Source organism: Falco naumanni, chromosome 2 (genome assembly GCF_017639655.2).
Source record: "Falco naumanni isolate bFalNau1 chromosome 2, bFalNau1.pat, whole genome shotgun sequence".
Classification (NCBI taxonomy): Eukaryota; Metazoa; Chordata; class Aves; order Falconiformes; family Falconidae; genus Falco; species Falco naumanni.
Genome location: NC_054055.1, coordinates 115,035,793 through 115,052,183, shown reverse-complemented (window position 1 = coordinate 115,052,183; position 16,391 = coordinate 115,035,793). Strand labels below are relative to the sequence as shown.

Here is a 16,391-nt window from a genome sequence, read left to right as displayed (position 1 = left end):
GACTAAAACGGCCATCAGAGCTACTGCCAACACACAATCAGGGCAGCCCAGGAACAGCGACCCTTTGTTGTCACAAACTTCTTGCTAGGTTTGATTCAAACTTACCCAGACTAGATAAATTAAAGATTTTCTGAATAGGAATTAAAAAAAACCCCCACAACTATGGGTGCACATCCACGGATCTGCTATTTTTAATGTTATTTTGTTTACAGATGATGATATGCACTCCCTTTTTGAAGAAATCAAAGTTACATTTGTGCACCTGATGCACCACTTACTTTGGCAAGTAACATGTAGCTGAGATTTACTCTATTTGATGTTTAACTCCCCTGTAAAACACAGTAATCACTGGGGGCTTGCCTAAGTACACTTGTAGACCAGCAGTCTGTGGCTATCACGCATGAAGGTTAGTGTAAAGGAACGGGTGACGGACCCTTCCCTTCCCCAAAAGACAGAGTCGCTGTCATTGTGTGATATTTTAAGACTCCCTTTTAAATAAACCAGAAAGGGATAAGGAAAAAAAGCCCTTGTAAAGGAGTGTAACAGCTGGGGGAGGAAAATCAACCCATTGAGTAAGCAGAGGCATTCCCAGCATTGAGTAACTGGAAAAAAAAATTAGGGGAGACTAGAACAAAGCTCAAGCAAACACCTGTGTAGTTCACCAGAGACAACCCTCAAGCTCCCGGGACAGCTGGCCAAGGCAAGCTTGTTAAGACACTGTTTTATGTACGTCCCTACATACCCAATAAAACTTGTCAGTTAAAGGAGGGACTGTTTTTATCTCAGTTGCTGATTGCTTAATTACTCGTTATGCAGATTTATTGCTTTGTCTACACTTCTACAGATCCAAGTAAGGGCTAAAAGCTGGAGAAACCGCAAAGGCTGAAAGGCAACTGGGAGGCTGCGTTGAGGAGTCTTTCAACAGATGGTAAATTTTATCACATCTTTAAAAGACAAATACAATTTAGCTGGCCAGTGACATACTCCAAATGTTTTTACGTCCCCATGCAGCCTGTTCCCTCATCCCAGGGGAACGGGAGGCCACCTCTCCTGAGATGGCGGCAGCCCGATGCCTCTTTGTGCTGGCAGGTGCCCAAGGCCTCACTGGACCCTTTGAGCCCCCATTTCATGGCTGTGGCAGGTTGCACGCTCTTTTGCTCAATCTTCCCTTAATGCGTCTGTAATTGAGTGATTAGGAGCGCCTGATGACCCCCGTATCTGGGAGTAGCCGAGGTCTTCCAGGGAGGGAGCCGCTACAGAGGTCCCCCCAGAAGCAGTTAGTGCGGTTGAACGAGCCCTTCTCACAGACCAGAGCACTAACTATCCACTGCCCCACAGAGCCGATCTCGGGGGCCCAGCCCACCCCGGCGGCACCGCCACCGCCAGCCCCTGCCGCCGGGCGGGGTCACCGGTTGCCCTTTTCCAACGCGGGGTGCCCGACCCGCTCCCTCAGGGCCGGGGCCCGAAGCGGGGCCCAGCCGCGCCGCCTGGTGGCCGCTGCGCACCATGGGAAGCGCGCGCCTGCCGCCCCCGCCGGACTACATTACCCAGAATGCACCAGGGCGCCAGGCGGCCGCCGTCGGGCAGGGCGCGCATGCGCCGTGGGGGTGGCGCCTCGCGTGGTCGCTGCGCGGCGTGGGGACGGGGCAGTGCGGGGGGCCAGCGGCGGGGCGGTGTGGTGTGGACAGGGCCCAGGGGGAGACCTGCTGGCCGGGGGCAGGGCCTGCTGGCCCGGAGAGGGGCTTGCTGGGCCCGGGGTAGGGCCTGCTGGCCGGGGTCAGGGCCCGCGGCCTGCTAGGCCCGGGGAGGGAGGCTGCCTGTTGCGGCCTGCGTGTGAGGGCCAGGCGGCTGCAGGGGAGGGGGCGGTGTTCCTTGCGGTTGTGAGGTGCTCGGAACTGCCAGCCCGGGCTGCCTTTTGGCATATGCCGCCCGTTTCCATTAACCAGTGGTGGTTGTGTCTGCGGTGGCTGGAGAAGGGCTGTGTGCTGGTGTCGGCTGGGATGGCGTTAATTTTCTTCTCAGTAGCAGGTGCAGTGCTGTGTTTTGGATGTGGTGTGAGAACAGTGCTGCTAACACACTGATGTATTTAGTTGCTGCTGGGTAATGTTTATACTAGTCAAGGACTTTCAAGTTTTTCAGGCCCAGCCAGTGAGAGGGCTGGAGGGGCACAGGGAATTGGGAGGGGACACAGCCAGGACAGCTGACCCCAACTGGTCAAAGGGGTATTCCATACCATGGGACGTCATGCTAGGTATATAAACGGAAGAAGAAAGAAGGGGGTGGGAGGCGGTGTTTGGCATTATGGCCTTTGTCTTCCCAAGTAACCATGACAGACTGCCGTACGGCGTCACACTGCAGATCTAGCTAAAGGCCTACCTTTAAGAAAGGCAAACATGAAGTGAGGCTTCCTCTGTGAAACCCCTAAAATCATGCTTCTCTGTGACCTGACTACTTTGCCCAAAGGTCCTGTCTGCAAATTGCATTTGCATGGTTGCAGCTGTGGTGTTCCCTGACCCACATATCCCAGGAGCGTAACTTACATTATTATTTGCATTGCAGTTATGCAGATTGTTTGATGTTTCCAGAATATCTGGACGTGATATTCTAGTAAGCATCTTATTGTCACTCTCTTGATTTTTTTTGTATCTGCAAACAATACTGCCTACTAATTTCTCTATTTTAATTAAGCTGCATATGTAATCTTGGTGGCCTAGAGGAAGAACTCAACATATCTAGGGGAAAGTGTCTTTGAAGTGAAGAAGTTTTGCGGTAAAGCACTGGAGTTTGTTTTTGTTTTACACTGAGGTGTTTCAGTGTATAATGCAGTCACCTCATATAACTCCCTTACAATTGACACTTCTGTCTGCGAGGAAAAAAGGCTTGCTTAAGCATCATGGATGAAACACTCAAGAAAAAGGCAAATGTCCTAGGTCACGCCCTGCAATAGTGTGTTGAGTCTGGCATTGCTGAAGCTTGCCATGCTGTACTGTACTAGTGTATTTTTAACAGACAGAGACGTTTGAACATTGTACTTGGTGACTTGTGAATCGGTGCCCTCGTTCTACGTCTGTCTCAGAGTGAACTAGGAGATCACTTTCTTTGGGGCTGTAGAGTCTGCGTCAGGGCACTGATTAGGTACTTAGAAATCACGTGCAAAACCAGCACACTGAGCAGCAGAAGTTAGGCAAGAGGAAGTGACAGGTATGCATTCATTTTTCTAGCAGTTTTCTAGGAAGTAGCAAGATAGTGCTAATACAGTCTTGTGTGTGGAGGGACATCAGGTAGTTAACAGCACTGGGAAGCCAACCAGAATGGGCAACTTGCCTTGTACAATTGTTGGGAGAATTGGAGGGAGAACCACGAATGAGGTGGTTATTACCATCTTTATTTGAAAGCTTGTTTTTCACCAGAGAGAACTTGCAACTTTTTTGTACAGCTTTAACTCTACTTTCTTAATTTTTTTCAATTAGATAAATGTCCCAGGTTGTGCTAAGAAAGCTGGATTTTGCTCTGTGGTATCTGGGGAATAAGATGTTTGTGTACTGAAGGGGTCAGTCTTTACCCATTTCTTCCCTCAGGCAGTCTGGTGTTGAATTACTTCATTGTAGGTGATGATTGGTCCAGCGATTGAGTTACATTAACGTGGTTATTTTTTTAAATATGTATTTTGTGGGCTTCATCAGAGTAATTGTGTTATGCAAAGTAAAAGATAGCAGCCTCGGATCCCGTTGCAGCTTCATTTCAATTGGAACTGACTGGCTGGCAAATTGTCAGTGAAACTGTGTACCTGAAATTGCATGCACATGCCTTATCTCCCCAAACGTAATAGTATATGCAAATTATTTGGGCTTCAGCACTCTGCGGGTGCTGAGAAGAAATGAGTAACAAAGGAGACTTTTTAAACAGTTCAGGTAATTATGAGAGTACTGGAGTCTAGTAGTCTATGAAAGTTTTGCAGGGCAAGCCTATCAAAGAGAGGCTGGAGAGGCTGGTTTTCTTGTGAGCCTTCTGTAATTACAATGACTGCCTGAGGGTGGGACAAGAAAGACAAAGCTTAAAACAAAAAGCTGAAATAGAGGTGCCCAGCAGTATGTGCGCAGACACGTGTATACCTGCCCGCAAGTGTGTCTCTGTCATAGCATGAGAATTATGAAGGACACAATGTTAACAAGACCAGTATGACTAATGGTGCAAGTCATTTTGAACCCAGGATAAAGCTATAGCTAAAATACCGACTGCCCCTCTTCAGCAAGTCTTGCTGCTCTTTTGGGCTGTGTAAAGACTTAGCCACTTACTGACTACCTAAATATGTTGCCTTTTTCCGCATAACAAGGAACATGACCAGTTTAGCTGGCCGGCAGGAAGGAAGAGGACCTGTACCATCACTGGTAGATCTGCAGTAGGTCAAATGGATGCCTTTGGGGACCTGCACTGCTTGTGGAGCTCATTTAATTAGTCCAGATGTAGACTGCCGTGGAAGGTTTGATACTGGGGAGGGTGCATCTGAGGCGGTGCGCTGTCTATATTTGTTACAGCAAAAAATGGTAATTATTGGTGTAGCTGCTCTCCTTCAGAGATCTTTTGAAGCTGAATTATGTTTGCTGCCGATGGCACTGACAAGCATCCGGCTATTTATCTGGCTTCATTAAATCACCCTATTCATTTAGGTCTCTGAGTAGCTGCAGGATTGTGCATGGTTTAGACTGTTTCTATTTGCTGGCTTTTTGTGCTTGTTTCTTGCTGTTAATTTGATTGCTTTTGTCTTGAATGAAGCTAGTTTGCAGGTTTTCCTCCCTTTTCTTTTGAATGTGTAATCATAGGTCATTTTCAGAGTGCTGTGGTTTTCACAGTCTCCATATTTTCTGAAACAAGTCAGTAAAGATGACCCACAAAGCTGAATTTTGTGATCAAATGCATAGCCAGTGGAGGCAGCAGTGAGGATTATGGAGGCTCTCTGGTAAAGTTTGCACATGAGAAGTGCTTGACTTGTTGGTTGTATAGCAGTATATATTTTTTGTCAGGCTGAGGTCTTTCAGGCAGTTGGCTTTGAGATGCCTCTCATTTCTGTATGAGTGCAAACCACAGCAAGCAGTTATTTTGGATAGCACGAGTCAGCTGGCATTTGTTTCATTCTAAGGCTCTTGGATGCGTGGTCTTCTATGACCCTGTGTTTGCTGAGTTTGGGTCCAAGGTGTTGCTTGACAAGCAAAGAGACAGCCTTTTCTCCTTCCCAGAAGTTCTGTCCATTTTGTTGCTCATCCTGGGTGTCCGCTCAGCCCTATGGGCAGTTTTCTTTGTTCCTTGGTGAAGCAGAGGCAGTGGTTTGGGGGTGAACAAGAGGCAGGTTCAATCAGTAGTTCACTGCTCAAGCTGCAGCCTTGGTGCAGCGCGTGTACTGCGAAGGGAAACTTCACCCTAATTTGTGGGCTGTCTGTCAGGCTGGGAAGTCAGATTCTGTGAACCCCAGATATAAATTTACTTTCTGAAGTGACTGCTTAGCTGGCAGAGAGGTGTTGGAACCATGGACTTCTCTGGAGACTCGCGGGCGTTTGGTTTCTTCGCATACGCTCCTTTGGCATATCCAGAAGTGCTGTGCTCCTGTGGCTTCGTTTGGTTAACCACGGACACGCTCAGGTAAAACTGGAAGCTGAGCTGGTTGCATGGCACTGCTTTGGGTTGCTGTATGGTGTTGTGCTATTTTACATACATTTTGTTTCCTTGAGGAAAGTTCTGGTACTGCAGGTAACTGTAATGTTCTTTGTTGTAGACATCATCACATTTTTGATGATAAAGCCGTGCACCTTACCGAACACAAACAGGAGCTTTTGCAGCATTGGAATATTTTTGCAGAGCGCCAGAGGAGCAGTTGTACAGACATGCAAGTCCATCACCAGCAATAAATCTTCCTTTGCTGACCTGCAGGTACACCTTTTCCTTGGATTTCTTTTTGCTGTGAAAAATTGTCTGATAGTGCTAACCTTCACTGTTGCACTTGGGGCATGCAAAAAAGAAACTTAACCACAAGATCGTAGCTGATATGGCTCTGACAGTGGTTGAAACCACAGGTTTTTGTTTTTTTTTTTTTTAGAGCACAATAGTTATTCTGACACTTCTGTCTTCAGGTTTAGTAAGGAAAAGACTAGCAAGCAAGAATACTTTAAATATTTCTCCTCACCTTCTTACTTCAAGTAATATTCACTGGGGGTCTAAGCTAGCGGGATTTAAAGGTTTTCTGGTGAACAAGGCCATAAAGAAGTCTATACATAATAGCAAAGAAAAGGTTACTTCTGAAATATTACCTATTTTCACCTTCCAGGCTGCATTGTGGGCTGTTGTTATTCCTGAAGGTAAAGAAAGTTTATTTAATTCTTAGTAATTCCCTAGTAGCAGCATGCTTTGATGCTAAACTGGGATGGAAAAATGTGGTTTGGTGTGGATGTGTTCCTAGAGGTTTTACTGCTGGATTTATTAGCTGCAGGACCAGGATAACATTTGAGTGTTGGGTTGAAACAAAATTATTTTCCTAAAGTGTTTTAGCTTGCTGCACTTGCTGTTGTTAAGTAGCTTCTCCTTGAAATTAATTCCACTGGGAAATAAAAGACCTCAGCTAATGGAATTACGTCAGTATATCTGGAATATGAAAAAGCCAAGCAATTAAAAATAGAATATTAATTAATTAAGCTTACAACTTCCTCTTAAAGATTTAATGTTTGAAGGAGTGCCTAATAAACTCTAGTGAGATAATAGTAATAAAACAAATATAATTTGACAGAGTTGGCTTATTAGATATTATTAATTGAGTATGAGTTGTGCCTTTGTATTTACAAAGAAGAAAAATGGCCGATTCATTAGCTGTCTGGAGTACTTTTCAACAAGTATCAGATTATGGCGTTTGTGGCTTTATTTCACCAAAAATCTCTTACAAGAGTTTAAAGAAATTTCTCATTTAAGCTTTACGAAGCTGCTAAGGAGGAAGGCTACTGCAAAACCATCTGTGCATAATCTATGGCGCTTGGACAAGCCCGGATTGAGTGATTAGTTTGAGATCACATATTTTAGTAGCTGGATTTGGAATTGAATCCCAGTTTTCACTCTTAAATCCCAACTCCCAGGTGATGTTCTCAAACCTGTGTCCTTGCCGGATTTTCAGCCCAGTGGGTGTAATTATGTTAAACTGTTTGCTAATGACTTTTTTTCTGTGCACTGTGTTTTCAGCTCACCCTGTCACATTAGATGGGTGAGTGTGTGACTATGTCGTTTTTGACCTTGACTACCCCCAGTTGTAGCAGCCTTTTCAGATCAGCTTGCACAGGGGAGGTACCTCCTCGCAGCACTGGGTGCATGGCAATGCTGGAGATGGCCAGTGCGTTCGTGTCTTTCCTAATGGGATGTTGGGTCTCTGCGTGATCGGGAAAGAGGATGCAGGGCAGTACGTGGCCAGGGTGTGCAACAGCTCCCAGCACTGTCTGCTGAAGAAAATTTGAGTTGTATGTGCGTGGTGGGTGTAAATTCTCACTTTCAAGTCCTTGTCTTTCTGTGTTGGGCTGCCTGGATCAGATGCTTGTTTATGTTACAATGTATAGATTATCCGTTCAGGGTTGGCAGATTCTGCTTTTGTTTTTGAGTTCATGCCATAGTCTAGGTGAGAACACTGACTTGTGGTATTTTTGATTTAAGTTTTGTTACCCTTGCAATTAGCACCTACACTTGTGCTGCAAGTCTGGAATCGGGATGTTAACAGTTAGACTTCCAAACCCAACCACTTAAGCTGTGAAATGTGCTGAGCTCTCACTGAACTTCCTTGTTTAGTTATTAGGTGCTAAATTTAGACCTCATTTCAAATCTTGTTCTGTCACCTTATCCAGTGCTTGAATTTACCAGCTAGGAAAATTTGATCTTTATTTGAAATATGTGTTAACATAGCTATTGAGGTCAACCCAGTCCAGCAAGGTTTACTGAAAGCTGCCTAAGCCCTCATGCAGTCTGACCCACAGTGGAATAACGTGGAGATTTAGGGACCTGCAAGGTGCTGATTAGGATTCTCCTCCCTATTCTGAGCATCCTGACCCTTGAGCTGTTGCAGTTCTTTGAGGGTTCCACACTTCGAGTTCTTTCTTTGCTCTCAACGCCACCCTCTGCTTGTCATTTCAGGGCTGCCAGAGGACCCACAAAAATAAATACCTGCTCTCTTCCCAATAACCCCTGTCATCCATGTCACCTTTCACTCTAGTTCCTGTATTTCATAGCCAGGAGGATGAGAATGAGTTTCTTCCTTGTGCTGCTCCCTTGATGTTGTCAGTACCCAGCAAAGCACTCTGGCTGCCTTGCCCTCCCGAGAGCCCTGGATGTTGAAGGCATTTTCATCTTTAGTGCTTCAGTGGCTTGAACTTGCCATCTCTGACTCGAGCCAGAGCAGTACGAGAACTCGGAATATAAATTGGGTTCTGACGACACTGCTGTTTGAGGTGACTTGTTTTTTGTGCCATTTAATTAGTGCCCTTCCTCTGTTTCCTGGGAGTGGGAACGAGAGAAATTGAGACATTTTTTTCCTATGTGTCCATTGGATGGGTAGACAGAAGAGACAAGCAGGAAGCATTTTTGGCTGTTTGAGGTGCATCCTATGTTACTTTGAATTAGCTAGGCAAATGTGTTATGGCAGGTGGTTTAAATGTAGGCAGAATGTAGGTTTAAATGCCTGTCAGGGCAAAACAGTCTTTGCCCAAAAGCAGTTAGCTTTTTAGAAGCAAGCAATTATAATTTGTATGGGAGTCATTTTCATCCAGACCACAGTAATTTTATAACTTGGACATGCCAAATTCAACTTAACGACAAAAGGCATAGGATTTGTTTCCACTTCTGACGTAGCAGCTGTTGGAAATGTTAGGATCCACTTTTGTAGGGAAACTGTTAAAACTTGCTGTTTGGGTTTTGGACAGTGTCAAAGACAATATTCTAGATGTGTCCTTAGGCATTAGTGTATATGACGGATGCTGATTCATAATATACTCTTGCTGTGTCTTGTGACCTCGCAGTAGGATTCTTTCTTCCTAAATCAAATCGAAGTAAAATGCTTCCTCAGCATGACGAGGAAATGGACCTTCTTGTGGTTCTCAGGGAACTGTTCAGGGACTTAATTTGTTATCTGCTGCCTTGTTAAAAACAAGCTCTGCCTGCATGCAAGTTCCCAGCAGATAACTTGTAAGCCTGTGTGGAAATGCTTCCAAGGTAGCTGGAGCTCTGTCAGGTGGAATGAGAAGGACCTCAGTGATTTCTGGAGGCCAGATCAGGGCTCTGACCTCAGTCCCTATCTCCTCTTGGGTGGTCTGTGCACCTGATTGAACGGACAGGGGAACAGGGCCAACACCTTAACAGCTCTAGTGGATGTGGGTGCTTTGCTTAAGCCTTTATCTTAACACATAAAATGTTAATGAGACTGCAGTTTATCTTGGTAGATTTAAGCATGATTTTACTTCTGTTTTTCACTTAGAAGAATGTGCTGCTGAGATAGAAGTCACATCAAGCTATATCAGGAGACAGGAACTGCACTGAAGAACACACAGCAGCTTTTATTTAGGAACTGTTGTTTTAGAAAGAAAAAAGAAAAGGAAAGACAACAGAATGTGGCTAGCAAATGGCTGTAGCCATGTATGTAACTGGCATTAATGAACAGCCTTGGTAATTAGGTGTTGTATTTTCTGCAATACCTGTGTTAAAATTTATCTTAAGTGGTGTGTAGGAAGTTGAAGGTGTCTTTATCTTAGTTATCAGGTGCTGCTTGTGTGCTTCATGGAATATCTTTCCTAACAGAATGTTGAATGGAAGGGTTTTTTTTTTTGTTACTGCTAAAAAAAATGTTCCTGAATGTCATTATGAACTGTTTAATTGTTAAGTATATCTCAATACACGTTCTTTTTGTAGATAAAATCGATGGCTTTGTATTCTAGCCCCAGAGCAAAACAGATGACTGTGATTACAGTCCTGCTTCCTGAGTGCCTTTCTTCACAGGGGGGGGGGGGGGACCCCAACCCATTTCTCTCCTTGTTCTCACAGGGTCGTTACTGCTTTGCTGTGGAGCCTACAATCTGTCCACACCCTCGTTAACTTCTGATTCTTAAAACTGCCCCCAATATTCTTGTTGAACTTTAAAGTAATCAGGGTAGTAACTCACTATCTTCATGGCTCTTGCTCCTCCTACTGTGTCTGGAAAGGAAATGTGTATATTTTTGAAGAGAATCACCTGCTAGCTCACATTCAGGCTTATCACAGAAAATACCCTGTCTGAAGGCAAAATTCAGGTTTGCCTTCCAGTCTGTGGTGTCAGCTTATGAGTCTTCATGGTGCAAGAGCTCTTTAAATCCCTATTGTGTATTTATAGGAAAAATATTAAAAAGCTGATTCTGCTGTTGATCTGCGAGAATTCAGGAAGTGTAGATTTAGACTGATTGAGAAACATTATGATCTGATTACAATGAACAATTTCTGGAGATACCCAATCTCGTACTGTGTGATGAAAAATTAAGCGCTGATGAGTACAAAGTATCTGAAAACTGAGTATGAAAGCTTTGATGGATCTGAGAATGGCTACTAAAAATTGCAAATTGGAGCATGTAATAGAAAGGGAGTTTCTAAAATGGGTTTTCAGCTTAAAGTGTCTTCCTGCTTACAAGGGGAAAGCTAAGTAAATGCAGCAAGTTCCTTGACTGCTACTTCAGATGAGTTTCAGTTTGCCAAGTGGTTAGCTGTGGGACCTTGGCATGTCTGCTGCACTAACTGGGTGACTTTACATTGGCAAGGAAAGCTTACATTTGTCTGTCATGCAGTTCAGAGGGTACAACAGGTGTAAGTATACCACATCTCTGAGTCAATGACTGTGGATTTTACTCCGAGTCAATGACTGTAGATTTTAATGGTTGAAATTCCTTAACTTTCTGCATGTGCCATTACTGTGAGTCTTAGATGTTTATTGATAAGATCTTCTATGCCCCGGGTTTGCAGTGCACTTCTTGATGCTACTAAAAGCGGTTGGCAATTAAATCAGCAGGAGATGTGCCAGCTTCATCAGGGTTTCAGGCCTCTCCATCCTCTCACACCCAGACGCCAGCCCTGTGACTGGAGCTGGATGCAAGGCTCTGCCGAGGGGGACAGCAGAGCTGTGTCTGCTTCGGTCGGAGGTTACACTCGAACGCGGCCGGAGCTGCCCGGTGAACCTTGTGCTGTGCTGCTGGCCAGGGCGAAGCACTGCCGGGGCTCACCAGCCCAGGGCTGGCTGCGGGGGGCTGCCGTGGACCCGGTGCATGCTGCCGTGGCTGCTTCGTTCCTCTGGCCAGTAGCTTCTCTGCGTGCGTTTTGTTTTTACTTTATTTCACCCCATGACTTTTTCTGGCCGTTCTGTTAGCCTTCGTGTACCTGTTAACCCCCACAAAGTGGCTGATAGGGGAGGGGAGGGCTGGTGGCAGGGGATGGGAGGGGACCTCAAGCTCTGCTTCCCGGTGGGGAGGACTCCTGAGACACCACAAGGCCGTGTCCACCTGCTGCAGGGCTCAGACCTCGTGAAGCTGCAGGACACCAGGCAGGATGATGTGGAAGTGCTGTATGCATGGGGTACCCTCTTGGTAAGTACCCACTTAACTTCCCTTTTGGCTCTTGATGGTGCCATTGGAGCTGGCTGAGCTCAGCCGGTGGCCTCTGTCTCCACGTGGCTGAGGACAAGGCAAGTGGTCTAGGGCTCTGGTCACTCAGCTGGGGAAGTGGTCTAGGGTTCTGGCTGGCCAGGACGGGTGATTTTAGGGCCCTTGCTGGCTGGCTCCGGTGTTGCGGGACTCTGGCTGGGGAATGGGGCAGGTGGTGTCTGGCTGTGGCTAGCCAGTCAGGGGACCTAGGGTTCTGGCTGGCTTGCCGGGGCAAGTGGTTTAGGGCTCTGGCTGGCCAACCAGGGCAAATGCTACAGGTTTGTGGCTAGCTGGTAGGGTTCTGGCAGCTTGCCTGGGGTATGGGCTAGTGTCCCACCCTGCTGGCGCATGGGTGCGTGTGGCTCTTGGTGGCCTGCCTGTGCAGGAGCCTTAGTGTAACGGCTGGAGATGGAGTCTGTGGGCCGTGAGCCTGAGAGAGCACCTCCGGCTGGGGGCTGGTGAGTGTGTACCTGGCAGCCTGGTGAAGGGAGATGCTGTTGGTGCCCAGCAGGGGAGAATCTGGTTCTGGCCGGTTTTGGGAGCGTGGTTTTGGCTTGTTGGCTGGCCAGGTAGAGACTGTTTTGCAGACTGGTCATGGTGAGCATTGCTCTGGCTTGCTTGGTGTCCAGGTGTAGGTGGTCTAGCTTGCTGTCCTGAGTAAATATGCTTTGGCTGTCTGGCAGGGTTTTTTTTGTTTGTTTGTTTTAAATTTTTTTTGCTTTTGCTTTTTGTTTTTGTGTGTGTGTGTTTTTTTTTTTTAATATCTTTTCCTGGCTTTTGTCATTAAAGAGATAGTTGCTGAGGTTAGCATGCCAGATAACAGTCGTTAGAAGGAACGTTAGCAGGTTGCCCTAAGGAGAAGAATAGTAAGTAATCATTTGTGTTTGACAGTTGAAGGGGAACATCTGGGATTCTGAAGTTCCTCTGTTAACCACCAGAAGGCAGAGGCATCACGATACTGGGTGTCTGAGAGCACTTCAAAAATTCTGAATGTGATGGGACAGGGCAAAAGTGTGTCTGTGTGCTATGGGATGCTTATGTTTAGCCTTTTGTTTCAAGTTGTGTATAAACTCCTCGAAAATCCCTTTGGATATCTTCTCTAATGGAGGAGGGGTCTCATGATCATGAAATAAACATTTTCTTGTTCTACCCTTGTGTTTCTCTCTTCCTTGGTCGACAAACATCACAAATCACTTCTGCAACTGAATTTTAGCCCAGGTGGGACCCCCTTGTCCACTGGTCAACTCCAGAACCTCTTGGGGAGTGTCAGATCCACGGACTGGGTGAGTTTATTTCTGTCTGTCGCAGGGAGTGCGCTGGAACCCACCAGAAAGAGGTGAGGTGGTGGTGAGTTGAATTCCTACATAATTCCTTTAATTTGGAAACGGGACAAGGTGTAGCGAAAGGTACTTTGTTATCAGAAATCTGGAATAGTTGGAGCAAAATTGTTAGGTACCCGTGGGTTGTCAAGAAAAAGGGCTGTGGAATTGTGTCAAGGTACCTGGCTGGATATGACTTGGGACTGGAGATCAAAAGTGGCCATCAGTGGGTAGTTTTAACTTTGGCCACCTAAAGTTTTTAAAGCTACTATTGGGAGACCATTTCCCACCTCACATCAGTGACTGGTTTGTTTGGGATAATTAGTGACATGATAGATCTAGTGGCGATTATACAAACCAGTCTTACAAAAATAAGATAAATAATAACAACAAACCCAAGGCACCTCCTTAGTGACCGCTATTCATGCGAGCTCCAGCAGCTGCTATAGATGTGTCTTTGTCTCCTTTGCCTGCTACCGACTTTTACCACTCCTTCAGTTCCTCCTTTTGCACCTCCAGCTTTCCCTCCAACAGCTGTGCAAGCTTTGCTGAAGGAGGTGCTTATTCCTCCTCCAGCAGTAGGGGCAACTGTAACAAGAGTTATGTGTGCCATTTGGGCCAGCAGATTTGGTGGTGTGGCAGCAACAAATGCCCTGACTCCAGGGTTGAACCTGGAAAAGTTTCAGCAGACGATTAGGGGAATTTTTAGAGCGTATGGCCCTGATGTTTGTTGGTTACTGGAAACTGTATTTACCCCTTAAGAGTAAGTGTTGATTTTGGAGAAAAATTGAGAACGGGCTGCTGCTCTGGATGGTAGGACTGCATGGTTGGATGCAGAGCCAGACAGGAATTATCAGACCAAGGCAGGATTAGATGCATTAAGTTTATTTTGAAAAGCGTTAGAAGAATGGCTAATTGGACAAAGGAAAAAAAATGCTGACAAGGCACTAACTGGGCAGGGGAAGCAGTTCTGGGTGTTTGGGGGAATGGGCCCCGAAGCCCTGCAAAATGGGTCTTTGCTTGTCTCCTTATTTGTAGATGAAGCAGCCCCAGATATTAAGAGGTGTTTTAATCAGCGTTCCCTGGGTTGGTGAGGGCAGCTGATGGGGGAGACAGGAGGTGCTGCAGCGGTCACGTATAATGGAAGGGATGAGGCTAAGGCCAGGCAGAGGGGAAAACAGCAAGAAGAGGAGGCTAGCTTGTTAGCAGCTGCTTTGTGAGGTAGGAATTTTAGGGGGCAAAGAGGTAATAATTATGGAAATAAGGGAAACAAATCTGAATCAGACAAGACCAAAGGATTACTGCAATAAAAGGGAGATACTGGAAAGGAAAATACTCTGTGGTCCTGAGAGGGAGGCTACGGCAGCAACGAAGGGAAAATCAGATCAGTCCGGAGCTGAACGAAAGTGATGAACAGTGATGGTTACCAGATCCCCAAGCCCTAGCAGTGGACGGAGAAAACAGAAGTAATCCTCCCAAGGGACTCTTAAGGAACCGATTATAGATTTGAAAATTAGAGATAAGACTGACTCATGTCTGATAGATAGCAGCACAACTCATTCAACATTAACGACTCCCCATGAAGGATCAAGAATGAAGGGTAAAGAAAATGCAGGAGTAGAAGGTAAGCCTACGTTTGCAGCTGGGACAGAGGAAATGGTGGTACAGAGAGGTCCACGGTGCGTTCATCATTCTTTTCTGCTGTTGGGATCGGCACCAGCAAATTTTGTGGGGAGATAATTCGTTGCACAAACGATGGGCAGAGTTGCAGTGTACACCACAAGGAATTACATAGTGACTCCTGGTGGATAATGTGCCAAAACATCATGACTGCTGTAGCAAGTGAAGAAGGGATAGGAATGCCCCAGGAACTCAGATGTACTGAGGGTTTTTTGCACCCAGACGTAGGGTTATTGAGGTTGTCTAACCCAGTACGGATAGAAGTGAAGGCAGACTAAACCTCCCTCCTTAAAACCATACCTATTATCATGTCAGGAAGCAAGGGAAGGTATAAGACAAATAATTGAACGTTTTCTGCTGAGAGGGATTTTAACTCCTTGCGAGTCTTCCTGTAATATGTCTTGGTGGTTAAAACCCCTAAACTAGGCTCAGATGGAAGACAAGTTTATAGATTTATCCAAGGCTTATGAGCAATAAATAAATGCGTAACTGTACAGCACTCACTAGTTTCTGATCCTTCAACAATTATAGCCGTGATACCAGCTAACACAAAATGTTTTACAATGATTGATTTGTGCCCAGCTTGCTTCAGTATAACCGTGCATCCAGAACCTCATATTTTTGCTTTTACCTGGCAAGGGAAACAGTAAACATGAACTACGTTTCCTCAAGGGTTTGCAGGATTGTCTGACTTTATTTTTGAAAATCTTAGTGACAGGTTTACAGGATAGTTACTCAGAAACTCTGCGTTAATACAGTATGGGGATGATGTACCGATAGCAAGCACAAATAGGGGAAATTGTACTGAAGACGCAAGTAATGCCAGTTGCTTTGGCTGATAAAGGCCATCAGGTGTCCCCAACCAAACTACAATTCTGTAAAGAAAAAGTCATGGTATTTAGGGTGTTTTTTGTCAGGAGAGGGCAGGAAGATACCAGATGACTGAACAACTAGCCAAGATATGCCTAGGCCTAGAATTGAGACACAGGAATAGGGTTGTGTACTCCGTACCACCCTCAGTCATCATGAGATGATTGCTGTCATGCACAGCATGAGGTGAGGGCCGAGGAACTTGAGACGGACTCAGCAGAAGCTTGATTTGGCAGAAATATTCAAATCCTGAACACATACAGGCTGCAAAACCTAGTCATTCCAGTCTATTGCCTTTTTTTCATGACTTCTGTTCCAGGAGAGACCCCCCAGCTCCAAACCTCTGGTGAATACACCCAGATTTCAGTCTCCAAGGAGATAAATGTTTATGGAGGGCTCTAGAGGAAAGAACTAGGGGTGAGTACCAGCTTGGTCTGCACAGCTCTGTGTCCAAGGGAACGCTGTAAGCTCATTGTCAGAAATTTGCTTTATGGTGTATGTGCCTCCACTGCAATAACCATCCACACTTGGTTATTGTTGGAAGGTTGGTTGAGGGTTGGAACACGTAATGTATAAATCCCTACGTGTTCTTGAACTTTCAGGATGGAAAAGTCAGTCTCATGCTGGTCTTCCTCGGTTTGAGAAGGCTTAGGTCTGGCAGTACTTTGGTTTTCCTTCCATGGAGCTGAATTGCTGTGTTGCAGCGTGGTTTGGACAGGGATGGGGACAGCAGCCAGCCGGGCACTGAGCTGTTCCACCCTGCCCGCCCGCGCGGGTCTCCCAGTCCTTCCCACCAGGAGCGGGGCCATCACCCTGGGAGGCCACCTCTGCTCCCACCGAGTGTGGAGCAGCA

General features: G+C 46.0%; 1 protein-coding gene across 5 annotated transcripts in view; it reads left to right on the top strand.

Annotated features, from left to right (window-relative positions):
- The first annotated feature begins 1,737 nt into the window (after nucleotides 1-1,737).
- LOC121083064 overlaps nucleotides 1,738-16,391 on the top strand; it is a 33,664-nt gene continuing 19,010 nt past the window's right edge. The window contains exons 1-2 of one of the 5 annotated variants that reach the window (XM_040582973.1): nucleotides 1,738-5,634; nucleotides 5,768-5,922. The gene's annotated coding sequence lies outside the window, so the exon portion shown is untranslated. The other 4 variants (XM_040582969.1, XM_040582970.1, XM_040582971.1 and 1 more) reach the window with 4 other exon arrangements.